Genomic DNA, 27,757 nt, shown 5'->3' on the forward strand with positions numbered 1-27,757 from the left:
TGGGTGAATGGACAAAAAACAATATCCAATGAAATACTACTTACAAGAGATTCACTTTATTTTCATTATTATTTTTTAATATATATTTTTTTACTTTTAAGTGATTCTCGGTTTACAGAGAAGTTGCAGAGATGGTGCAGAGGGCTCCTGTACTCCTTGCTCAGTTCCTGCTTATGCCAGCATCTCAGGTTTCCACAGTACTTTTGCCCAAACTATGGAAGCAGCATTGGTCCATTGCCTGATGCAAGGCTTTATCCCCCAGGCATCCTTCTCAGGTCTGGTCCAACCAGGCCTACCTTACATGTCGCAGTTCTGAACCTGCTCAGGGCTGTCAGAGTTTGTCAGTGAGCCTCATTCAAGGTCTATTTGATGTAAGATAAGGTTCTGGGCTTTCAGGTAGAAGACCACAGGGATGACTGTTCTCATCAAATCATAGTGGGAGCATGCAATATCTTGTCTAGAATTCTGGCCTGTGGCACATTTGCAGCCATAGTGGATCCATTATTTCTCCAAAAGGTGTGAGCTTTCTTGAGAGAGTGGTGGTCTTGTGTCTCCTGTATTTTTCTCTTTGGAAGGAAATGAGGGCCCTGCAGGTGAGGTGGTTGGTATTGTTTGCAGTTGGAGGGAAGGTTGGTATGTGCAGACTTTCAGTGGTGCCAGCTGTCATTGCATCCTGTTCCTATTCTTGGGCTCCTGGGTGTTGCTTCACTTTAGCCTTAAAGACAGACATAGACTGAGAGTGAAGGAATGAGAAAAGTTGTTCAAGCAAATGGTAACCAAAAAAAAAAAAAAAAAGGCAGGGGTAGTTATATCAGATAAAATAGATTTTAAACTAAAAATAGTAAAAAGAGACAAGATCATTACATGATAATAAAGTGGTCAGTTCATCAAGAGGATATAACAATTGTAAATATATATGTGCCCAAAACCTGAGCACCTAAGTTTATAAGGCAAAACTAACCAAAAAGAGAAATGATAATAGTAGAGTACTTTAATTCTTCACACTATACAATGGATAGACCATCCAGACAGAATCAATGAAGAAAGAGCAGATTCGAACAAATTATTGACCAAGTGGACTTAACAGACATACATAATATTCTACCTAACAGCAGCGGAATATGCCTTCTTCTCAAGTGTACATGGAAAAATTTCTAAGATAACCATATATTAGACCAGAAGACAAGTCTTAGAAAATTCAAGAAGATTGAAATCATACCAAATATCCTCTCTGACCGTAATAGCATAAAACTATAAATTGGTAACAGGAGGAAAACTGGACAATTCATAAATACATGGGAATTAAACACTCCCCTTAAAAACCAATGGATCAAAGAAATTAAAGAGGGATAAACAAGTTTCTAGAAACAGATGAAAATGGAAACACAATATACCAGAACTCATGGGATGCACCAAAGGTATTTTAAAGAGAGAAGGTCATAACAATAAACATCTATATTAAGAAGCAATAAAAATTTCAAATAAGCAACCTAGCTCTATGCCTTAAGGAACTAAAAAAAGAAGAAAAGGCTGAGCCTGAAGTTAGTAGGAGAAAGGAAATAGTAAAGATTAGCACAGAAATAAGTGAAGTCAAGAACAGAAAATCAATAGAAAAGATTAACCAAACTAAGAGTTGTTTTTTTGAAAAGATGAACAAAACTGACAAATCCTTACCTAGACTAATGAAAAAACAGGATCCAAATCAACAAAATTGGAAATGAAAAAGGAGACATTACAGCCGATACCCCGGAAATACAAAGAATCATAAAAATGCACTATGAACAACTGTATACCAACATATTAGACACCTAGGAGAATTGAAAAATTCTTAGAAATATATAACTTACCAAGACTGAACTGGGAAAAAGTAGAAAATCTGAATAGATCAGTTAGTAGTAAGGTTATCAAATTGCTAATCAAAAATTTCCCAACAAAGAAAAGGCCAGGAATTCAAAACTTCACTGGTGAATTTTACCAAACAATTAAAGAAGAATTAACACCAGTCTTTGTCAAAATCTTCAGAAAAAAAGAAACCAAAGAGGAGTGAACATACCCAAATTTATTTTAAGAGGTCAGCGTTATCCAAAGCCAGAAAAGGTATCCCTGATGAATATAGATGAAAAAACTCCCAATAAAATACTAGCAAACCAAATTCAGAAGCACTTCAAAAAAGGTTCATTCACCATAATCAAATAGGATTATTTCCTGGGATGTAAGGATGGTTCAACATACACAAATCAATTCATGTGATACATCACATTAATTGAAGAAAAAAAAAACCTAAGTATGATCATCTCAATGGATTCAGAAAAAGCATTTTTAGAAAATTTAACATACGTTCATGATAAAAACTCTTAACAAATTACACATAGAAGGAACATATCTCAGCATAGTAAAGTCCATATATGACAAGCCCACAACTAACATCATATTCAATGGTTAAAGTTTAAAAGCTTTTCCTCTGAGATCAGGAACAAGACAAGGATGCTCACTGTCACCATTTCTAGTCAAAATAGTACTGGCATTCCTAGCTAGAGCAATCAGGCAAGAAAAATAAATAAAACAATCATAATGGGAAAGGAAGAAGTAAAATTATCTTTATTTGCAGATGACATATTGCATATAGAAAATCCTAAAGCCTCAACCGTTAGATTTAATCAATGAATTCATTAAAGTTGCAAGATAAAAAAATAACATACAAAAATCTGAAAAAGAATTAAATTGATCCTCTTTACACTAGCCATCAAAAACAGTTAAAAAATCAGGAAAAAAGTAATCAAGGAGGTGACAATTCTCTACTCTGAAAACTATAAGACACTTGTGAAAGAAATCAAAGAACACAAATAAATGGAAAGGTATTTCATGTTCATGGATTGGAAGAATTGATATTAATTAATTAATATTGTTAAAATGTTAATACTGACCAAAGCCATTTGTAGATTCAATGCAATCTCTATTAGGATTCCAATGGAATTTTTTACAGAAGTAGAGGAAATTCACACTAAAATTTTTATGGAACTTATAGATCCCAAATAGCCAAAGAAATCCTGAGAAAGAACAATGCAGGAGGCATAACACTTTTTATTTCAAGCTATACTATAAAGCTATAATATAACAACAACAACAACAACAAAACAATTATACTGGCATGTAAACAGACACATAGACCAGTGGAATAGAATAAAAAACCCAGAAATAAACCCGAGCATATATAGTCAACTAATATTTGACATGGGAACCAAGAATACTTGATGGCGAAAAGACAGTCTCTTCAATAAATAGTGCAGGGATAATTGGATATTCAAAAGAATGAAACTGGACCCCAATCTGACGCTACTCACAAAAGTTATCTTGAAATGGATTAAGAACTTAAATATAATACCTGAAACTATGAAAGTCCTAGAAGAAAACATAGGAATAAAACTTCTTGACCTGGATCTTGGTAATGATATTTTGTTTTTGAATTTAATTTAATTTAAAATTCCAGTATAGTTAAAATACAGTGTTATATTATTTTCAGGTGCATAAATAGCAATTCACCAGTCCCATACATCACCCAGTGCTCATCACAGCAAGTACGCTTCTTAATCCCCATCACCTATTTCACCCATCCCCTTCACCTCCCCTCTGGTAACTATGAGTTTGTTCTTTATAGTTAAGAGTCTGTTTATTGGTTTCTCTCTCTCTTTTTTTCCTTTGCTCATTTGTTTTGTTTCTCAAATTCCACATATAAGTGAAATCATATGGTGTTGTCTTTCTCTGACTTATTTCACTTAGCATTATACTCTCACTCCATTGATGTCATTGCAAATGGTGTATTTCATTCTTTTTTATGGCTAAATAATATCCCATTGTGCATATGTGTATATGTGGGTATATAATGTGGGTGGGCATATATATATATATATATGTATATAATATATGTATATATATGCATATGTATATATATGCATATGTATATATATACCACATCTTTTTTATTCATTCATCTACTGATGGACACTTAGATTCCTTCCATAATTTGGCTATTACAAGTCATGCTGCTATAAATATAGGAGTGCATGTATCCCTTTGAATCAGTGTTTTTGGATACTTGGGTAAATACCAGTAGGGAGATTACTGGATCATAAGGTAGTTCTATTTTTAACTTTTTGAGGAACCTCTATACTGTTTTCCAGAGTGGCTGCACCAGTTTGCATTCCCACCAATACTGCATGAGAGTTCCTTTTTCTCCACATCCTTACCAATACATGTCGTTTCTTACATTGTTGATTTTAGCCATTCTGACAGGTGTGAGGTGATATCTCAGTGTAGTTTTGATTTACATTTCCCTGATGGATATGACGCCTAAATCACAATCAACTAAATAAAAAAAATAATAAATGAGTGGGACTACATCAAACTAAAAAAGCTTCAGTACAGCAAAATAAACCATCAACAAAGTGAAAAGACAACGTATGGAATAAGAAAAAAATATTTGCAAAACCTTGTATCTAATAGGGGGTTATTATTCAAAGTATATAAAGAACTCCTACAACTCAATGGCAAAAACAAAAAATCCCCTCAAATAGCTTACTTTAAAAATAGGTACAAGACCTGAATAGACATTTTTTCAAAGAAGATATATGAAAGGCCAAGAGGTACATCAAACATGCTCAACATTACTAGTCATTATGGAAATTCAGATTGCAACCACAATGAGATATCACTTCATACATGTTAGAATGGCCATTATCAAAAAGGCAAGCAATAATAAATGTTGATGTGGATGTGGAGAAAAGGGAAATTTTGTGTACTCATGGTGGGATTGTAAATTGGTGTAGCCACTATAGAAAACAATATAGAGAAGCCTCAAGAAATTAAAAATAAAACTACCATATGATTCAGCAATCCCACCTCTGGGAAGTGAAAAGGAAATGAAAGCACTAAATTGAAAAGGTGTCTGCACCCTCAGGTTTCTAGCAGTATTATGTACAATGGCCAAGATATGGAAACAACCTAAGTGTCTATTGATGTATCCATCAAAATGGATACAAAAATAATGATACACACACACACACACACACACACACACACACATACACACACACACATACACACACACACATCGGAGTATTATTCAGCCATAAAAAATGAGGAAATCCTACCTTTTGCAGCAACATGGATGGATCCTGAAGTCCACTTAGCATTATGCTAAGTGAAATAAATCAAACAAAAACTGTATGATCTCACTTATATGTGGAATCTAAAAAAAAAGAACCGTATAGAAAGAGAGATTAGATTACCAGAAGTGGAGGATGGGGGAAGGGGAAATTAGAGGAAGGTGGTCAAAAGTTATAAACTTTCAGTTATAAGCTAAAGAAAACGTAGGCATGTAATATACAACATGATGACCATAGTTAGTACTGCTGTTCGATATATAGGAAAGTTAAGAGGGTAGCTAAGAGTTCTCATCAGATGACAAGCAACAATTTTTTCTTTTTTTTTTTTTACTTTTTTTCTTTTTTTGTGTTTATATGAGATGATGAATGATAGCTGAACCTATTGTAGTAATCCTTTCATGATATATGTAAGGCCAACCATTTTCCTGTATGCCTTAAACTTACACAGTGATTATATCAATTATTTCTCAATCAAACTGGAAAAAAAAAGTAAAGTACAGAGGAGAAGAAAAAAACCTAAAACTTCTGACCTGTGAAAGACAATGTCTAGAAAATAAGACAAATCAGGACTGGGTTAAAATATTTGCAAAAGACACATCTTTTTTTTCTTTTTTCTAAAAACACATCTGATACAGGATTATTATCCAAAATATACAAAGAATTCCCAAATATTCAGCAATAAACAAACAAACCAATTAAAAATGGGCAGAAGATTTGAACAGATACCTCACCAAAGAAAATATACAGATGGCAAATAAGTATATGAAAATATCTCATTAGGGAATTGCATATTAAAACAACAATAATGTATCACTACGTACCTATTATAATGGCCAAAATCCAAAACCCTGACAACACAAAATACTGGTGAGGATATGAAGCAACAGCGCTCTCATTCATTGCTGGTAGGAATGCAAAATGAAACAGCCACTTTGGAAGACAGGTTGGCAGTTTATTTTAAAACTAAATACACTCTTACTATATGATCTAGCAATTATACTCCTTGGTATTTTTTCAAAGGAGTTGAAAACTTATGTCCATACAAAAATCTGCATATGGATGCTTATAATAGTTTTATTCATAATTGCCAAAACTTAGAAGACACCAAGATGTTCTTCAGTAGGCGAATCGATAAATATACTGGTATATCCAGACAATGGAATATTATTCAGTGCTAAAAAAGAAATGATCAAACCATGAAAAGACATGGAAGAACCTTAAATGCATATCACTAAATGAAAGAAGTCACTCTAAAAAAGCTACATACAGTATGATTCCAACTATGTAACTCTCTGAAAATGACAAAACTATGGGAACAGTAAAATGATCTGTAATTTTTAGGAGTTGGGGATGAGGGGTGGGGAATTTATTGGTAGAACACAGAGGATTTTTAGGATAGTGTAACCATTCTGTAAGATACTACATTGGTGGATACATGTCATTATACATTTGTCAAAATCCATAGAATGTACAACAGCAGGAGTGAACCTTAATGGAAACTGTAGACTTTGATTGATACATATGTCAGTGTAGGTTTATGGGTTGTAACAAATGTACCACTCTGGTGGGGGATATTTATAATTAGGGAGATTATATGTGTAGGGGGACAGGAAGTACATGGGAGCTCTCTGAACTTTCCATTCAATTTTGCTGTGAACTTAAAACTGCTCTAAAAAATGAGGTTTATTAATTTAAAAAAATCAGTTTTTAAAAAGGTTTTATTTCCCTCCCTGTGCCTTCCTCATCCTCCTCGGACCTAGTCACTTCCTGAGGTGAGGATGATAAAGCTGGTTGAAAGGCCTAACCAAAAAAGATCTTAAACAGGTAGTGTGATTACCTTGCATATACCTCCTAATATAACATTAGAAGCTCTTCCCATCCCTCACCTTGTCTAGCTTAGAAATAATCTAGCACAAAAGGCTGAACCAGAGGAAGAAGAGAGTGGACTCTAAAAGACCGTGAAGACAAAATTATATGATTCCATTTATATGTAGTGTCCAGAACAGGCAAATCTATAGAGACCAGAAAATAAATTAATGGTAGCCAGAGACTGGGAGGAAGGGCCACAGGTAATAACAACTGAGGAGTAAGGGTTTTTCTTTGGAGTGTCTTAAGTTGATTGTGGTTATGGTCATACTGGTCTGTGAATATGCTAGAAACTATAGAAGTATGTTCTTTGAACTTTCTGGTTTGTAAATGTATCTCAGTAAAGTTGTTTTTAAAAAAAATAGGGTGAGGCAAACCAAGAGTAAAATGATGAAGGGGTGGAAGGAGGAGAGGAGGCAGAGAAGATTGAAAGGGGAGGAGTTTCCTGGCCATCCTCCAACCTCCAACCTCAGAGGAAAATTCACATAGGGGTACCTTCGTAGTTTAAAAATTAAGCTTCAAGTTTCTAAGGAACTATAGACAAATGAAAGTCAAGAAGCCAATCCTGAATCTCAGTCTCCCTGTGAATTATGTAGGAATTGGAATAATCATTTTGAATAAAAGGAGGAGACAATTTTGCACATGCTTCTAGACTTTCTCCATTATGCTTTTCTAACAGACAGTGAGGTTGTTTGGGACCAGCTTCCATTCACTTTAAAGGGAAACACAATAGGGAGTTACCTATTTTTGAATCCCTCTTGATGTTTAAAATTTTAACATTGTATATCAGACATAGATTTTGGAGAGAGCTATGTACCCAGACTATATTTTTTGGTCCTCATAAAATTACTTTTATTTAATTGTGCTTTGTCATTATGCCACCTGCCTCTATTGAAGAATGTATTGAAAAAACAGCACTTGAAACTCACCATTATCCTTATTGCAGGGGTGGGTCTTTAAAGCATGTTTATAGACCTGACTAGATCAAAAGCACTTGAAGTCTTGTCAAATGCTTAGATGCAAAGATAATCATAAATCTGAGACTGAGTCCCAGGGATATGATTCTATATGTTAACATATAATTGCATATGTTAACAAAGGTCCTCTTCTGTTGCATATCCCAGCTGAAAATCACTATAGTACATCACATATTCCTCCTTTATAAGGAACCATGAAAAACATCTCTCTTACTTCAGTTCTAGGAACAACTGTTCTGAGCAAATCACCCCATTTCTATCTACCCTCCAACTACCAGCAACATAGGACTTAAAAGACAGTGAATTTTAGAAATGACCATATTTTTCTCTTTAATTCACCTATCAGAATAGTCAAAAACAAATTTTCCAAATTTTCTGTTTCTATGTGATGTGCTTGTATTAGACTAAACTTGTTTTTCTTTTACTCCAATTTTACCTCATCAGTTTATTTTATTCTGCTTGTCATGTATCTTTGTAGGTCACCTCAAATACTTTTTGTAACAAGGGGGATAAATTTCTCAATATTGCAGGATCTTAGCCTAAAGCACCAGAGACTTATTTCATCTAGTCCTCTACCTTTCCTCCCTTGAATGTGTTATGGCATCATTGTTACCAGGGAACAATTGTACATCATTCTTGTCTGAAGAGCTGAAATGCATACAGGTTATTCCTCAGTTTATTAGCCATAGTATTAATTATGGAGATACTATAATACCCCTAAATTTTTGGAAGAAACTGAGGCCAGAAATAATAACTGGCCCAAAGTTACTCAGGGAGTGAGAAGGCTAGGATAAAAAGGCAAAACTCTTAATTGCTTTCTTACTGCACTTACCAATTTGCTTATTTCTAGGAATTAATCAAGGAGGACCCTTACTTCTCATTACAAGTGATTTATATTCTAAATACTTCTAAACCTGGAGGATGTGCTCAGGATGACCCAAGACTTAAAAACTAATAATACCCTACTCTGGGGTTAGCACAGGAAAGGGAGTTGAGAGCTGAGAGACTAGAGAGATCAGAAGTCCAGAAGTCCACAAGCCTTTGCTTCACTGCCCACAGTGTTAGTCTGTCCTCCTCCAGGCTATTCTTTTAATTCCAGTCTCTCTTCTCCTTTCGGTGGGAACATCTCTCAGAAATAAAATCCTCATATTTTTGTCGAGCAGCTCAGTATAATATGAACATTTTCAAAAAGAAGACAGTTCTTTGAAGACATTTTATTGATGGGATTTTTTCCCCCTTAAGAAACCAGAAAGGTTTGGACTGAGAGTCTGGATATTAGATGGAATCATTCATACTTTGGGGTTTCCAGGGACTAAAGTGTGTGCAAAATTACAACACTCTGAAGGGTGATTTATTTATATTGTATGTCAATTAGCAATATATAGGTGTCCTAAAATTGGTTGTGGTTACATATTGCAACAATTTCTAATCTATTGCTCTTAAAGTGACCAATGAAATTACAAAATATAGTGACAGACGTGATTCCTTTTGAGTCAGTCCACTCCCATTCTGGCTCACACATTCACTGTTTCTCTACACACACATACACACACACACACACACACACACACACACACACACACACAGAACACCTCAATCACTGAAAGCTGGAGCAATTTGGAAATCAAATTCTACATTTCCAGGTTTGAAGGTCTCTTGAATAATTAAACCCATTCTGGAACCACTTAAGTTTTCATAAATCTCATTTGCTTTTTTCAAGCTATATTCTACCTGGTTCATCAAGGCGGAGTGGTGAGGAAAAGAAATTGGAGTTAATGTCTAGATAGTTCAATAAATAAACTAGGTGGCATTAAAGGTAATATACATATATAGCAATTATCCAGCCAATTTGATGCAGTTGTGATTCCAGAATTTATGCAACTGAATATAGGGCCAACCTTGGGGTTCCTGGTATGCTCCTTTGACTGATCATGTTTTGGCCTGTGGTGTTAGTTTAAATTCTTGAACCTTAAGGGAAATATTGGAACTGTGACCAAGTTAGATAAGTTATCTTACTTCCCACAACCTGTTTTTCCATGTATTAGTTTCTCACCTTTCAAGTTTGTAATGAAAAGTAGAAATAATGGATGTGAATCACTTAGAATAGTGCCTGGCACATAATAGGAAGTTACTGTTATTCTTTTAAAATTTTTTTAATGTTGATTTATTTTTGAGAGAGACAGAGACAAAGACAGAGTGGGAGTCAGGAAGGGGCAGAGAGACAGGGAAACACAGACTCCAAAGCAGGCTCCAGGCTCTGAGCTGTCAGCACAGAGCTGGATGTGGGGCTCGAATCCAGGAATGCGAGATCATGACCTTAGCTGAAGTCAGATGCGTAACCAACTGAGCCACCCAGACGCCCTTTTATTTATTCTTATTACTGATAATAGCACAGAGGATCTTATTCTACCATAATAAGAAAAATCAGGTAGTTTTATAATACAATTAGAACAATTATACAGATCTTCCTCAATTTATGGAGTTATAGGGTTGTGTCCCAATAACACCATCATAGGTTGAAAATATTTTAAGTACAAATTGCTTTTAATACTCCTTACCTACTAGAAACTATAGCTTAGCCTAACCTACCTTAAATGTGCTTAGAACACTTAGCCTACAGTTGGGCAAAATTATCACAAAGCCTATTTTATAATAAAGTGTTGACTTTCTCATGTTATTTGTTGAATATTGTACCAAAAGTAGAAAACAGAATGGTCGTGTAGGCAGAGAATGGTTTTAAGTGTTATCGTTTGTTTATCTTCATGATCACGTGGCTGACTAGAAGCTGCAGCTTGATGCTGCTGCCCAGAATCATGGAAGAGTATGGTACTGCATAGCACTAGCCCAGGAAAAGATCAAAATTCAGAATTTGAAGTACAGTTTCTTCTGAATGCCTATCACTTTCACACCATTGTAAAGTTGAAAAATTGTAAGTTGAACCATCATAAGTTGGGGACTGTCTGTGTAACTGGAAACTACTTTAAGTATCATTGTATAAGGATAACCTTCATTTTCCTTAAAATTCCCTAGGAATTCTCAAACGATTTCAGGGTCTTTACACTTCAAAATTATCTGTAAACTTATGCACTGAAAATACAGCATATTGACACTTTTTTTCAACATGATGAAGTCTTACATCTACTCAGATAAATTAATGTCATGTTGATTAACATCTTTGGTAGAAGTAAATGTAGGAGCCATTGAATAAGCCAATTCATAATATCTTCTCTAGCAAAACTCTGTATTCTGATGTTCCTTACTTTAACACTCTTTGAGATGTACCAAGTTTTTCTTCTTCCTTTCTGGTTGTGCATGGTTGCTTTTAACTGTCTTCTGACATTTTGTAATACTAGAACTGTGTCACTAGACAGATACTTTTAAAAAAATGGACTTTAAAAATTTTTTTTGTGTTTATTTATTTTTGAGAGAGAGAGAGAGACAGACCGTGAGTGTGGGAGGGGCAGAGAGAGAGGGAGACACGGAATCTGAAGCAGGCTCCAGGTTCTGAGCTGTCAGCCCGGAGCCCAATGCAGGGCTCCAACTCATGGACTGTGAGATCCTGACCTGAGCTGAAGTTAGATGCTTAATCAACTGAGCCACCCAGGTGCCCCTAGTCTTTATTTTTTAAAAGCAGTTTTAGGTCTTCTGACATCAGTCCTAAGCAAGATTTGATCATCTAGCTGCTCCCTTCCTCCATGTGAGTTGGCACAAAGGAGACCAGTACCAGCGGTTGCAAACTGCTTAGATTTACATCCTAGGGAGGTGACACAATTGCAACAAAGTAAAAGTTTTGTCTATCTTTTGATGAGTGAGTTCTAGTAACTATAAAGTTGAAGATAATTACACATTTCTTTATATTTTCTTGAGGATAAGACAGCTGTAACAAGAACACAAAGGACACAAAAATATCAATGAATGTTTTCATCTTTTTCTCTTAGTTCATCTAGTATTCAATGATGAAATATTGATAAGGAACATTACAATATTTTATAATTACCTTATTTGGGTACATTTCCAGAAATTGATGTTTTGAAAATCAAAAGCACTTAACAAGATCCAGCAATATTAATATTAAGGTATTGTATTAGCTCAAGCTTCCATAAGCTTGATAATATGCATAATATAATAATATGGATAATTCCATAAGCTTGCGTGACTTAAACAATAGAAATTTATTTTCCCACAGTTCTGGAGACTGGGAAGTCCAAGGTCAAGGTGCAGATAGATTCAGTTCCTGGTAAGGACTCTCTTCCTGAATTGTAGATGCCTATCTTGCTGCGTTCTCATTTGGTTGAGAGAGACAAGGTATCTCTACCTCTCTTCCTTTTTTCCTGGGGCTACCAATCCGATCAGATTTGGGCCCAACCCTTATAACCTCATTTAAACTTAGTTACCTCCCAAAAGCCCTGTATCGAAGTACAGTCATACTGAAGGTTAGAATTCAATATATGAATTTTGGAGGGACACAATTCAGTCTACATCAGGTATGTTTTTAATATAAAAATAAATAAAATAGGAAGGGAGTCAAACAAAGACAGGGAAGGGAGATAAAGGAGATACCTCTAGGGTATAAAGAGGTAAAATAATGGTGTTTCAGTTTTTTAGTTATTGAAGTATGGGCTACCCTTAAGTTAATGGACTCAAGTTTTACTGGTACAAACAACCATTAACTAAGAAGCATTTTCTGGCAGACTGTCCCACAAAAAGGTGTGAACTAGCATCCTTCTCACAAGTTTCCACAGAATTTTCAGCTAACTGGCATTGTTATAGCAACTGGAGTGCCAGAGGAAGCAGTCATGGTCTTTATCATCGTCATGTGTCACTATGGCAACAGGCGCCTCTGGAAAGTAAAAGAAAAAATCTTAAACTGTCAACTAGAATCAAAGAGGTTTGTGAAGGGAAAAAAGGTGGAGGCTGAAATGAACATGAGGCTGGAGCAAAGGCCAGAGCAAAGAGAAATGATTGTACAGAGCTGAACAAACAAGAGAGAAAGGAAACAATAAGCAAAACAGAGGGCAGAGATGTGGCTTGCATAGGAAAGAGGAAGGCAGGAAGAAACATGTAAACATAAAATAGTGAAAAAATGTTTCCAGTGAGAAGGATTTGTAATATTTATTGATTTGAATAGCTCTGAGATCCAGAGATAAATGAGCATAGGATGTTAAGGTCTATGCTGTTGGAACAATCCAGCATGCTATTATTAATATTAAAGAAATATTGAGAATGAGGCAACAGGATAGTAAAAAGGAGTAAACCAATCTGTGGAGTGCTTTTGGCATAGCATCCTGCTGACTAGGAATTCTTGTAATATTTGGTGTTCAGAGGCACCACATTTAAATGTGGATCTTCCTTTATTGGGCAGTATGATTGCTTTAGACAAAGGCATGTTGCCATTTGGTCCATTATAAATATATATTTCCTTCATTAAAGGATCTTAATGGATTTTTCTTTCCAAGAGAGAATTAAGATGATTATTCTAATACTATTAAAAAGTAGGTGGCAATGTCATTTGGAATAAAACACTTTCACTTAATATTTTCTGTTTTATTAGTGGTCAGATAGATCAAAAGTTTTTATGGCCCAATATTAATTTTTGTGAAGAGAAATGTGTACTTTATTAAAAGGTGTTACTAAAATGTTGATACTTTTTTTAAGAAATTATTTTCAGAAATGAGAGATTGCAGGGGCACCTAGGTGGCTCAGTCGGTTAAGCATCCGACTGAAGCTCAGGTCGTGATCTCGCAGTTCATGAGTTCTAACCCCGCATTGGGCTCTGTGCTGACAGCTCTGGAGCCTGCTTTGGATTCTGTGTCTCCCTCTCTCTCTGCCCCTCCCCTGTTCACACTCTGTCTCTCTGTCTCTCTCTCTAAAATATAAATAAATGTTAAAAATTTTTTTAAAAAAAGAAATGAGAGATTGCAGAGGGAATTGAAAGAGAGGCAAAGAAAGAAGTGATAGTTGTAGTCTTAACTAAAGCAAAATAAAAAGAATGAAGCTTGAGATTAAACCACAAAAATAAAACCAACAGTCTGGGTGGTTTGCAGAAATTTGGTCCCAAGGATTTTAACAGGATTTAATTTCTTTCCCTAGTTTAAAATTTTTTAATGGCAAGCATTTCTCTCAAGCACTGTATTTTAGGTGTCATTTACTAACTTGGAAAGGGGTGGTTTGTGGCCATTTCTGTTCTGTTCAGGATAAATCAACTGGTTGACAGTAAGGATGAACAAACCTCTTTAAGAAGGCCCAAATTTTCAGTGGCCAGAGGCCCTTTGCTGACCTGCTCCCACCAGAAGTAAAAGCTCCAGAGATATCACAGCACAAATATCCATCTTCTCTTTGGATCCATCCCCAAGACTTGGATACCAATAATGATACCTCCTTCCGAAAGTTCATGGTTTGAAAACCATGCAAAGCTTTGTAGTGTATAATCCTCACAAACAAGTTTCATTTTTCTTTTGAATATTGCAGTTATGTTTTAATTTTTTCTGCCAACACACACAAAAATGTCATTATTTATAAAACATGTATAAAACTGAATGCAATATGTAAATAAAATTGTCAATTCCTGGTGTTCTAGTTACTTGAAACATGAAACAAAGAAGTGAGGAAACATGCAAACAGACGTCAAATTGAGGATTATACCTTCACAAAAGTAAACTTGTTTTGAAGTATAATATATAAACAAAAAAGTGACTAAAGATTATAAATGTGTTGCTTGACGCATTATGTTGTAGTGAACACACTAGTTTAATCATCACCCAAACCATGATATGAAACATTATATTATAGCTTTCCCATGGTTTTCTAATAGTGTAAGAAAAGAGCCTGACATATTTTGCAGCCACATCCATTTACATTGTAAGATGGATAAGCAAAACAAAAATGTTCCATTGCAACTTCTAAGAATTTTTTGTACCATGTGCAAAGAGAGACCCCTGCTGGAACATTTTTTTTTAAGAGAACCTCTAAACTAACCCACAGAAACTACAGAGAAAAAGAAATAGCTATGACTCTTACTGGCTTTAAGATGAAATTTCTGAATGCATTTTATTCCAAGAAATAGAAAATCTTTAACCTCTACTAAGGTAAAGGAGGCTTTGGGGTTTTCCTTGATATATACTTATCTGATTTTCTTTAGATTTCCAAGATTGGGTAAAAATAGGGTCTAACTTTTTCTGCATGTCTCGAGATCCCTATTTCTTTGCTCTCTGCTGGGCTGATCCCCCCATACAACCAGGGTGCTCCTGGAGACCTGCACGCAGTGGGGTGCATGGCCACTCCTGATGCTCTCTTTGGCATTATCACCTACTATTTAAGATGTGCTGTCTGTGGAGGTAGCAATTGATTCTAGAGCATAAACCGTAGTTTCATAGTCAGATGGATGCATATCACACCTTACTAACTAATTTAATTTATTCCAAGTTAGGTACTGTGTACTTGCTCTTTATTGGGTGTCTGCTGGTGGTATATCTGGAGTCTTTGATTGCACATCATGAGACAGAATGTCCAGTGAGTGCCCTGATGAGGAGTACCAGCTGAGATGGGAAGCCAAGAGAATCCAGACTTGACGTGATAAATGCATTAGCATGTTGCTCATCCTGAAGTAGGAAAGTGAAGGCTGGAGCAATTCCCTGCTCCAACTGCCTGCACTTGGGAAGATTTGATCGAGTTCCTTAGGCAGAGAATGGGGCATATCCAGAGGGATTCAGGTGCACAAAATATGGGCATGATGATAATTTTAGAACCTGCACTGCTTTAATTTTATTTAAATTTCCCTTCCCCCTGAAGTCCACACTTACCTCCTTTTTTGTTTTCTGCCTCAGCAAAATACTATAAAACACCTTCTTCCTCACCCCAAAATGCAGTATGCCCACAGACTCATCTCTTTCTCACTTTTACCTGGACAACTCTTAAAAAATTACAAAGTTCAACTGAATTCCAATTCATGACACATTCCATATCCATTCATTTCAGCTGCTGGAATGCTCTGGGGTTGCCAGGTGATGGTCATCATGATCTTTCACCTGGACCACCATGACACTAACAATTGGTGTCTTCGACTAATCAATTCCCCAAATGGCTGCACTAAAATCATAGCTCTCTAATCATTAAAACATTTATAATGTATACAAATATTGAATCACAATGATGTACACCTGAAACTAATAGGATATTACATGTAAATTATACCTCATTTAAAAAAGAGAAAAAAATAGAAAACCTATTCTACCTCAGTCTTAGGTGTTTTTGAGGTCAAAATTTCCTAGTATGGCATAAAGGGCCCTCCATCATCTACATGCTTTTTGGATTTTTAGTTCTGTCTCTTGGTAGGGATTTCCTCATATCCCTACACTCTGACATTCTTACTTGCTTCAGGTTTTCTAAAAACATCTTTGCACATGCTACCCTAATAGGAACGTCTTTTTCATCTTTTATTTACCATGCCCACGGTTTGTGACTATCTCCTTTTTGAAACTTTTGTAATCCTTCCCCTCCCACTTCAGTTGAAAAGAGCCATTTCCTCTTTCATGCTACTGTTTGAACCTGAACATTTTTTTATGGTCACTCCTTTGCCAATTTCTTGAACCTATTTATTTACCTGCCAATTTCTCCAAGCTGGAATATAACCACACCTGATTGATATTCTTACTGCTTAGTCCAGGGTCTGGCTTCTAAAAAAGAGCTCCTTAAATATTTCATTGTGTAGTAAGATGCTTCAGTGCTGAACCCTAATGATTCTGAAGGAGTGATTGCAGGAAATGTAGGTAATTTGTTATTTTAGCTAAGGGGCATATGGAATTTATTTTAAGAAAATCTATTAATGGGTAGGGGCCCCTGGGTGGCTCAGTCGGTTAAGCGTCCAACTTCAGCTCAGGTCACTATCTGAGTGGTATGAGCCCTGCGTCGGGCTCTGTGCTGACTGCTTGGAGCCTGGATCCTGCTTCAGAGTCTCTGTCTCCCCCTTTCTCTGCCCCTCTCCTGCTCACACTCTGTCTCTCTCTCTCTCTCAAAATTAACATTCAAAAATTTAAAAAAAAAATAGATTTTCTTTCTTTTTTTAATTTTTATTTTATTTTTGAAAGAGAGAGAGAGCGAGCGAACGAGCAGGGCAGGGGCAGAGAGAGAGGGAGACACAGAATCTGAAGCAGGCTCCAGGGTCCTAACTGTTAGAACAGAACCCAACACAGGGCTCAAACCATGAACCGTGAGATCATGACCCAAGCAGAAGTTGGACACTGAATCGACTGAGCCATCCAGCTATCCCAAGAAAGAAAATCTATTAATGGGCCTTTTGTTATGCAAAGGTAAAGAAAAATTCAGTTCCAGAATGTCCCAGGCAGGACATAGAGAAAGTAAAATGAGCTGCATTAGCACACACAGTAGATTGTCTTCACTTTGGTCAGAGTGGGGTTTTTTTTGTTTGGTGGGTTGGTTGGTTGGTTTTTGGTTTTTAATTTTTTTTACTATTTATTTTTGAGAGAGAGAGAGAGAGAGAGAGAGAGAGAGAGAGAGAGAGAGAATGAGTGGGGGAGGGGCAGAGAGTTTGAGAGAGAGACACAGAATCAAAAGCAGGCTCCAGGCTCTGAGCTGTCAGCCCAGAGCCCGACACGGTGCTCAAACTCACGAACCGCAAGATCATGACCTGACCTAAGTCAGATGCTTAACTAACTGAACCACCCAGGCGCCCCTGTGTTGTTGTTGTTGTTTATGGAGATTATCATAACACTGAATGGACATCAGGCTGAAGATAGGTTGGTGGAAAGAAATAATATTTCTCAACCCTTGTGACATTGTCAAAGGCACTTCTATATCTGGGCAGTAGGCTGGCTATAAAACATGGGATCTATCTGGGGGCTAAAGAGATAGTTAGGTAGCAGATAAGCCCAAGGTAAGGTAAAAACATTGACAGAGCTTTACTTTCCCTTGTTTCTATTTTAATTTCCTCTGTAAACTCCTAGCCTCCAATTATATTAAACACTCTAGCCTAGATTCAGTTGAACTTTGGCTATTGAATGGTAGTGAATGGTGGTATCCACTCAGGACAAAGCAACTTAGTTAGGAGCAGTAGGGGCACCTTCCAATGTGCCCAGAGAAGTTCTGAGTTCAGAGGAAACTGGCTGGATAGAGCTGCTGCTAATTCTTCTGGCACCCTTGTAAAAATTAAAAAGTACCCATTCTTCGGTACCCCTTACTTATTTCTGCCAGGAAATTGGTCTAATATACTTAAGTTACGATTTTGTTAAATTAACATTTGTTAGGTCGAGCACAAGGTGCCAGATGGTGATCTGCAGTTCAACAACAGACCACAAGAGAAAATGAAATAGAGACATTTATTATTCACAACCCTGGAGGAAGTATCTGGTATTTGCAACACTGTCATTACAACAACTGTCTCCATGCTAGTGAAAAATGGAAACAGGCAATCATTTTTGAGCTTTCTATGGATTCTGTAAGCTACTGAATTTCTTTCCAATAAATCAGCTTTCAGCAAAAATAGAGTGGAATTTTCTTGCTTGTATCTGAAACCCCTGATCTTCATTATAGCCAATTATCCTTTGGTTTACAAAATGCAGTACTCTTTACATGCTCTGGATGAAGGGTATGTGTGAGCACATACGTACATGTGGGACTTGGGATAGGCAAATATAATCTTTATGGCTTTAGAACAAATTACCAATGAAATATTTTGAATTTTTTTTTTTCAAATTTTAAGACACTATACTACAAGGTATGAAGAAAAGAACTAGCATTTTCTGGGGGTCACTGAATAAACCATGTGCTTTATGTATGTTATTTTGTTTAAGCTCTAGAATAACTTTTGTCATAGGCATCAAATAGAGACACTACAGAAAGTTTCAACATAGTCAGAACTGTTTAGATATCCTTTAATTACCATTTCTTAGAAACTCAAACCTCTGCTTTATGTAACACTCTCTCCCTTCAATATCTTTATGCCTGTTATCTTTGAATTTTTCACTGTGTTTAATACTTGTCACATAGTAGACCCTCAAAAATGTTTAGCAAATGGCATTAGAGTCATATACCATATGCTACCCCAAACTGCTTTTTACAGGGTAAATAAAAAGCTACTTTGTATTCACTTTAAATATTGTAGCAATGGATTTTCATTTTCTTACAGACCATGTACAGCATAGCAAGCTTGATGTCTCATCAAGCTTGTTAAAAGAAGAATTTACCTGTCTGTATACGTCTGTGCATGTATAGGTCTTTTGTTTTGGAAAATGACAGTGACTGTGATTACTATCTGCAAATCATTTAAATGACTGCTGTATAATTAACAATCATTTCTACATCGTACACACAAAGATTCCCATTTGATTTTAACCCATTGTTGCTATTTGTGTGCTGTTAACTTTTCTCATTGTAGATTGCAACACACCACTTAGATTTACGTTCAGGCAGATTATTTTATGAGACAACTGGGAATCCCTTACTTCCTAATGTATCCCAATACTTTCTAATGTTGCTGCACTCCTTCATTTAATAACTATTTATAAAGCACCTGCTGTGTGCCAGGTGCTGTGGGAGCTTTGGTGCTATTTGGACTTCAGTGAATTGTAAGCATTGCTTTGATCTTTCAGATGGTCCCTTTGTTTTTAGATTAGTAACATGAAAATCTAAGTTGTATAACAAAGAACCCAACAAACCAGTGGATTAAGAAATGTAATTCCTCTCATGTAGTGGTCCAGGATGTGTAGCTTCTCTCTTGCTTCTGCTGTAGGTTGGTACCCTTATGTCAAGGGTAAAAGGTGGGTCACAAGCACTTCTCTGTTTCAGTTCACAGAAAGGAAAAGTAGGATGGAAGCTGCATGTACATTTTTTTAAAGCCCAAGCCTAGAGTGACACACAATACTTCTGTTCACACTCCATTGCCCCACCTAGAAGTAAAGGGGCCTGGGGCCTCGCAGTCCCTAGCTAAGTGCCTACCTGTGCAGGTCCTTCTACATTTGCACACAAGAAGGGAAGATGGAAATTGTCTTTCACAGCCTCAGGACACTCAGGACTCCTTAGCACTTTGTCTTTTGAGCAGTTTAAGTCATTGCCTTTTTTTCAATCATCACCTTAAAGCCATTCTGAAGCCTCACTTTTTTTCCCTTATTTTTTTAAATTGAAGTATAATTGACATACAATATCCTATTAGCTTCGGGTATACATTGTAGCGATTCAATATTTTTTTAAAGTTTTTTATTTGGAGAGAGAGAAAGAGTGCAAGTGGAGAAGGGGCAGAGAGAGAGAGGGCGAGCGAGAAAATCCCAACCCAGCTCTGTGCCATCAGCATAGAGCCTGATGCGGGACTTGAACTCACGAACCCCGAGATTGTGACCCAAGCTGGAATCAAGAGTTGGACACTTAACTGGCTGAACCACCCAGGGACCCAAATATTTTTATGTAATATAAAATGACCCCCACAATAAGTTTGGTTACCATCTGTCACAAAGTTACTATAGTATTATTGACTATATTCCCTATGCTGTACATTACATCTCCATGACTAATTTAGACTTCTTAATCCCCTTTACCTATTTGGCCTGTCCCCCAACTCCTCCCCACTCCTCCCCACTCATAAACACCAGTTCCCTGTAACTATGAATATGTTTCTGTTTTTTTGTTGGTTCATTTGTTTTATTTTTTAGATTTCACATATAAGTGAAATCATACAGTATTTGTCTTTTTTATGTCTGACTTATTTCACTTAGCATAATATCCTCTAGGTTCATCCATGTTGCCACAAATGGCAAGATTTCATTATTTGCTATGGCTGAGTAATATTCCATTGTGTATATATACAAAACATTTTCTTTATCCATTCGTCCATTGATGGACACATAGGTTGTTTCCATATCTTGGCTATTGTAAATAATGTTGCAAATGAACATAAGGGTACATATAACTCTTTGAACTGGTGTTTTTGTTTTTGTTTTGCTTTTTGGATAAATACTCAGAAGTGGAATTTCTGATAGTTTTATTTTTAATTTTTTGAGGAACTCCATACTATTTTTCATAGTGGGTCTTCCAATGAACATTCCCACCAACAGTGCAGAAAAGTTTCCTTTCTCTACATCCTTACAACACCTGTTATTTCTTGTCTTTTTTTTTTTTTTTATTATAGCCAGTCTGAGATATGTGAGGTGCTATCTCATTGTGGTTTTGATTGGCATTTCCCTGATGATTAGTGATGTTGAGCATATTTCCATATATATGTTGGCTATCTGTGTGTCTTTTTTGGAGAAATATCTGTTCAGATCCTTTGCTGTGTGAGATGCTTATGTTTTGCATTTTGTGTTTATTTTCTGATTATGTAGCCAGGGCTCTTCCTTCCCTTGCATTGAATTAAGATAAGGGAGCTATACTGGAGCCTGGAAAACAGGAGTTGACTGATGCTCTTGCTTTCAAAAACATGAGTTAATTGAATGGAATGTATTAGGTCAGTCTTTCTCAAAATTAGCCTTGCATCAGAGTCACATGGAGGGTTTGTTAAAACAAACCCTGCTGGGTCCCTAACTCAGAGATTCAGTTCAGTAGGTAGGGCCTGATAATCTGCATTTATCAGGACTGAACTACTCGATGCTTCTCACCCTTCCAAGTGTTTTCCTCTGTGGAAGGCCCCCAGGGCCTTCCTGTAACCCTCATGAGCAAGCCTAATAATCCTGAAGTTCAATTTCCCAATAGCTCTGGACAATCAAGACATAGACTGAGATTGAATTTGATTTGAGTAAGGAAACATGACATTCTTGCACATCTGGATCTGTAGGGTAAAATTGTTATATGCTTCACTGACTAGGTTGCTAGTCAGGAATTTGCTTAAGGCACTAACCCTTCTCTTTATACCTGTAAATCTTTCTAAGGCCACAGGGAGAGTACCTCAAAAGATTACTTACATGCCCTGTGATTTAGATCTGAAAGAGGACTGGGGCAAGAGGAATACTTCCTGAGCCTGTAACCAGGATCCTGACCCTCTGCTCATCCAGCCAGCACAGGTATTCTGAGATTATAAGGGAGGTGACCTGGTACCCTGGTTCAGCAGCCCCTCATTTGCTCTAGACCTGAGGGCTACACTCTCTGCCATACATCTATAAATACTTTTACATTTAAGCAACAGGTAGAAACCTTTTGCAAAAATTATAATCATTTCCCAATTCTCTGAAATAAAAGGCCGTTTTATATATGCCAAGATATTTAAAACAGGGTTCTAAGTCAGAAATGTGTACTATCCCAATATTGTAAGCAAAGACACTTTTCCATTTGCCATGTACTTACCCAAATAAAGTGTTTTCTGGGATAAAGTTTCTTCTGGGAAACATGTATCAGGGAAATCTCCAAAATATCTGGAATGTATCATCTAATGCTTTTTTCTGTCCTTTCAAAATTACCATTCACTTTGGCTTTGGCCTATTCTTTATTGACTGAAGTTCTAAGGATAGCCAAGGATAATGTCTGTTTTCTGAATTATTTTTTGGCCATTTCACAAAAACATGGAAAGAGATGGTCACTATATTTAAAGGAGCTGACAATGGAAAGAGAGGGTGATGTAAATAAGGTTTCAATATTCATCAGGTACTGACAGTGACACATGCTACTAGAAAAAAAAGTGGAAAATGTCTCTATTATAAAAGCCTGGTGTTCATACTGCATCATTCATTAATTCATATTTGCTGTGTACAGAGCCTACAACTATTTGATACAGAACTTTCCAAGTTTAGTATGAGACTAAACTTTACATGATTTGTATAGAGGCTGCAAATCCTTACTTTCCACATGTAGATGAACTCTTTCAGGTGGCATATTATATGGTTCTATTGGGTTTGGCGTAAATGGAACACAACATGCAACAACCCTTCAAAAAGGCAACACTGAATCATTATTTATCTACTCTTATAGTTTAGACCCAATACATTTTTGTAGCTATAAAAATAATCAAACTGCATACTCTGCTATGGAGACTGGTATGGGGACTGGTATTACTTCACAGTTCTAAATTCAGAATAAATTAGTAAAAATAGCAGCTTCTCCAGTAAGAGCATCATGGGATCCAAAATTTTCAGCAACAAGAAAACTGCAGTGTATAATGGGGCACTTATAAGTCAGCTGAGGGTTCTGTCTTTTTTGGTTAAAATGTAGGGAGTTCTTATATGTGTCATTTGGTTAAGATATAAGGAGTTCTTAGATATTATGCTAGGAGATGTATATATATTTCTCATTTAATCCCTCCAGTAATTCTGTGAGGCTAGTACTTGTTTTAGCTCAGGCTGCCATAAGAAAATACAATAGATTGGGTGGCTCAAATAACAAAAGTTTATTTCTCACAGTTCTGGAGCCTGTAAATCCAAGGTCAAGGTACCATAAGGGTTCGTACCTGATGAGAGCTCTCTTCTTGGGTATTAGACTACCACCTTCTCACTGTGTCCTTACATGAATTTTCGTTGGTGTTTTTGGATGGAGAGAGAGAGTGAATTCTTTTGGATGGAAATAGCAAGTTCTCTTGTGTCTCTTCTTATAAGGGCACTGATCCCAACACCCTTATGACTTCATCTAAACCTAATTATCTCCCAAAGACCTCATCTCCAAATAACATCACATTGAACATTAGGACATCAACATATGAATTTTGAAGGATGCAGTTCAATTCATAACAGTACTACTATTATATCCATTTTATAGAGAAATTGAAGCTCTGAGAAGTTAAGCTAATCAGTGGGGGAGCCAGGAATTATACCCTTTCTAATCCCTTAGAGGCCATACTACTCTTATGGAGCCATCTTTGTGATAATGTCACTGGCTGATGTCAGTATCACTTAATTCCCCAGGCCTTAGCAGCTTGTGTCTACAAATGGAGTCACAGTTCCAACTGGACATCTCTTTTCCTCATCATTTAGGGCCTCATCCCTTATAAAGTGTAGCCCTCCAGTCCTTCTGGGAGAAGGTAGGCAGATATCTCCTATGGGCAGCAATGATTCAGCTTCCATAACATATTTCTCCTCAGGCACCTGCCCTCTCCATCCCCCGTCCCAATGCCTCACCCTAGACTGAGACTCTGGAAACTTCAAGCTTTATGGCTTCCTACAGGAAATATTTATTGAATGTTTTCTGTGTTTGAGATAGACTATAAACAAGTGAAAAATAAAATATACACAGGATTCCAAATTATGCTGCATGTGTCCATGTATGTTGCAGAGGGCAAAAGACATCTTTCTTCCCCTTTTATGAGTGTATTAAGAAAAAAACATCCAAAACTTAGAAAAAAGTAAAATATAACCATGTGCTCTTTTAAAATCATACTAACTAGTGGTTCTTAACCAGGGGCAATTTTGACCCCTAGTGGTTGTTTATTTAAATCTGGAAACAATTTTAATTGTTAAGATTGGGAGGTAAGGTGCTACTGGTGTCCAGTGAATAGAGGCAGAGGTGCTGCAGGACATCATACAACCCATAGGACAACCTCCAGCAATGGTGATCTAAATTATCCAGCCCAGAGTGTCAAGAGTAGTGAAGTCAAGAAACCTGTACTAGAGCATTGTCTTCCAAACCTGATTAAGAGTCAGCTGATGCTCTAGCAGACTGCAGGTTTGACTTTCTACTTACTATTGATTATTTTTCCACGATGTAAAGTTGTATGTCAACTTCTAGAAGATTGATAAGCTGCCAATGATTTCTATCTAGTACAAAATTTTATCATACTACTAATGGTAGTCATTGACCAGTTTTTTTTTAAATCTAACTTTGCAGTTCTATTCCAAAATTCTTTTCTTCTCTGAATTTATATATAGTTGATGCTCAGTGTTTGTGGCAGTTACATTCTATAAAGTCACTGTGAACACTGAATTAGTGAATAATGAACCATTAGGTTTCTGCTCGGTAAAGTTGGATGTTACCTTCTAGAAAATTGATAAGCTACACAAGATTTCTGTCTAGTACAAAACTTTTACTGAGGAAAGATATGGTTAGATTCCTTCAAGCTTCTCATCACATTTTCATCAATTAATCAACACATAACCTTGATTTTTATGTGTTTCTTTTAAAGACACCTTATTTACTATATATTGTTGATTCCTTTATGTTGAACTCCCAGCCAACTGCACATAACTCATGTCTGAAGGAAGCTTATCTAATACACATATTTTCTCTGTAAGGCATATCACAACTTTCTTGAGCTTAAAAACAATAGATGGCATCCCAACACTTTGTGTGGGAGTCATTTTGAACAGTAGATTCACCAAGAAAAAGACAAAAATTTTGTAAAATGTGGCAATAAATAGACGTCAAAAAGGATACTCATTTACAGCATGAGAGCTGAAGTAAGAAGGCAGAGCTCCTTCCTCTTTGCTGGCAGCTGGCAACTTAGATGTTGGGAAATTCAATTTTTTTACTTTTCTGCACCACACCTCTGCACAAAGCCTTCGTGAATGAGTGCAAAAGTGCCACGAGTATTGATTTGGGGTTACAATTAAATTTTAGTGAGTAGACAAGTTTACAAATACAAATCTGTGAATAATTGTTTCTTATATTCTTTTTTAAACCAGACTCTGTTAGTTCCTTCATTACTGAATTAAATAAATATTTGATACGTGCTCACTATATTTGTGTGAAAGTTATGTTTTTAACTTTTTGAAAATTAAAATAGTTCAATACTTTTTGAATGTCAAAATTTGTTATGTAGGTAGACAAATGCTTGATGTCTTAAAGGTGTTTTTAGGGCAGTAGTTCTCCCGGGTTTATTTTAGGGACGTGAGTCCCAGCACAGTAGGGACTAGACCCAGAGACGAATGTACATATCAGACAATTTACTATGTTCACAGTCTTCTCTCCCTTCAGATGTTTCTGGGCTAAGCCCCTTGTGCTTGGCACCTATTTCCCTCAGGATGAATTTTCCCTTAGGAGGTTCTTGGGAAAACAAGCTGCTACTGAGCTCACTGCACAATTCCTAGAAATGTCAGACATGTCTGAATCCCAGGCTAAACTCAAACTGGGACTTCTAGAGACTGGTGAGAAGCCGGTCTTCAGAGTCATGGCAAGAGTAAAGTCAAGGGGACTGAGGTCAGAAAAGGTTCAACAAGATCCAACAAACAAAAAAATTGTGAGGGGAAAACTTCCCTCCCCAGAGTGAATCTTCTGGGAACTAAGGAAATTCTCTTTTATCAGAGAACTTTCTGGAACCTAAAGAAATAAGTCCCACAGCCTGTAGCAAACTAAATGTATAGATAGCATCTTTAGCATACAATTAAGAGTTTATCAGAAAATTAACATGTAAGGAATCCTTGCAAGTAGGAGGTGCTACATTACATTATACTGCTAAGAGGAAGACTGATGTCTTAAGAACCAAAAGTAACTTCATGTTCCCTACATACCTAGGATCCATGTGAATTGCAGTTTTTGATACCATCATATACTTTATGCTTGGGAGTTTTTTGGTTTTTTTTTTTTAAGTTTATTTATTTATTTTGAGGCAGGGGGAGAGAGAGAGAATCCCAGGCAGGCTCTCCACTGGCAGCACAGAGCCAGACATGGGGCTCACACTCATGAACCATGAGTTCATGACCTGAGCTGAAAGCAAGAGTGGGACACTCAACTGACTAAGTCACCCAGGTGCCCCGTGGGGAGTTTTAAAATTAAATACAAATAGTATTTGTAGTATTTTCTTTTCCTTTCCTTTCCTCTTTCTTACCTTTCAGCAACCTGGATTGTCCTTAGGTCCTTGTGAAGATTGCAGGGGTGCTATTCTCATCATCTGGAACTGTGGTTCTCAATCTGGAGACATTTTTGTTAAGGGTGGATGGGAAGTGGTCCAAAATATCAATAATGCCAAGGTTTTCAAACTGGTCTACCTAGGGGTGAGCAAACTGTTTCTGCAAAGGAATGGATAGTAAGCATTTAGGTCATACTCCTTTGCAACAACTCTACTCAGGTTGTAATGTGAAACTAGCTGTGGACAACGTGTCAGCAAATGAGCATGTATGTGTTTCAATAAAATTTTCTTGATGGACCCTGTTAAATTGTTAAATTAATTAAACCAGGAGGCCATTAGGTTGAGGTAGCTCTGTTGCAATGGTGGACTACATTAGCAAACTAAAATCCTAGCCTATAAATGACTCAGATTTATGAAAATGAAACCTAAGGACAACCAATCACAAATAGCCAACTCGGCTTTAAGTTATAGCCAATTAATAATTTCCTTACTTTGCTTCCCCCTTTTCTGTGTGAAAGTCTCTCCCTGAGCTCCTTGTCAGCGGAGCTCTGCCATCACTTTGAATTTGGTGATGCTCCATTGCAGTAGATTTATGCTCAAATAAATTAAAAAACATTTTTAATATGCCTCAGTTTACCTTTTAGCAGCATTGAAATTTAACCTTCATGTAATTTCAATATATTACAAAATATATTCATTTGATGTTTTTCAAAAATTAAAAACATAAAAGAAAAGTCATTACTTAGCCTGCAGCTCATATAATAGAGGTTGTGGGCATGATTTGGTGCATGCTCGCAGTGAACAGAAAGCTTTTTGCTTCCATCTGTTTCAGAAGAAGCACGGTATTTTCATTTAGTGAAAGCATTTATTCTTTTTTTTTAAACTTACAACATTTTAAAGTATGATTTGTGTTGGATAATACCAGTGATTCAGCTAAGAAGAGCTGTGGATGAAGAATAGTCCTTTTTATGTAAGCAATCATGTTATGTTCTGGTCATTAAGAACTGAATATTTAATAGGCTCATGGACTGAGGAAAATTATTCTTTTT

At 36.5% G+C, this 27,757-nt stretch overlaps 1 protein-coding gene and 1 long non-coding RNA gene across 7 annotated transcripts in view; one reads left to right on the top strand and one right to left on the bottom strand.

The window, feature by feature from the left end:
- Positions 1–27,757, top strand: part of SLC9A9 (solute carrier family 9 member A9) — a 766,376-nt gene that overhangs the window by 62,310 nt on the left and 676,309 nt on the right. For 3 of the 5 annotated variants that reach the window (XM_042954874.1, XM_042954875.1, XM_042954877.1), the window contains exon 3: positions 12,192–12,242. The exons of the other annotated variants lie outside the window; for them this stretch is intronic. The gene's annotated coding sequence lies outside the window, so the exon portion shown is untranslated. The remainder of the gene's footprint in view (positions 1–12,191; positions 12,243–27,757) is intronic. 5 annotated transcript variants of the gene reach the window in all.
- Positions 50–27,757, bottom strand: part of LOC122229596 — a 33,983-nt gene continuing 6,275 nt past the window's right edge. The window contains exons 2-3 of one of the 2 annotated variants that reach the window (XR_006207070.1): positions 26,688–26,868; positions 50–715 (exon numbers count right to left, since the gene is read on the bottom strand). This is a non-coding gene — a long non-coding RNA (uncharacterized LOC122229596). Of the gene's footprint in view, positions 716–12,630; positions 12,846–26,687; positions 26,869–27,757 lie in introns of those variants that run through there. The other variant, XR_006207071.1, reaches the window with a different exon arrangement.

The sequence above is a fragment of the Panthera leo genome, chromosome C2 (assembly GCF_018350215.1).
Source record: "Panthera leo isolate Ple1 chromosome C2, P.leo_Ple1_pat1.1, whole genome shotgun sequence".
In the NCBI taxonomy this organism is placed as follows: Eukaryota; Metazoa; Chordata; class Mammalia; order Carnivora; family Felidae; genus Panthera; species Panthera leo.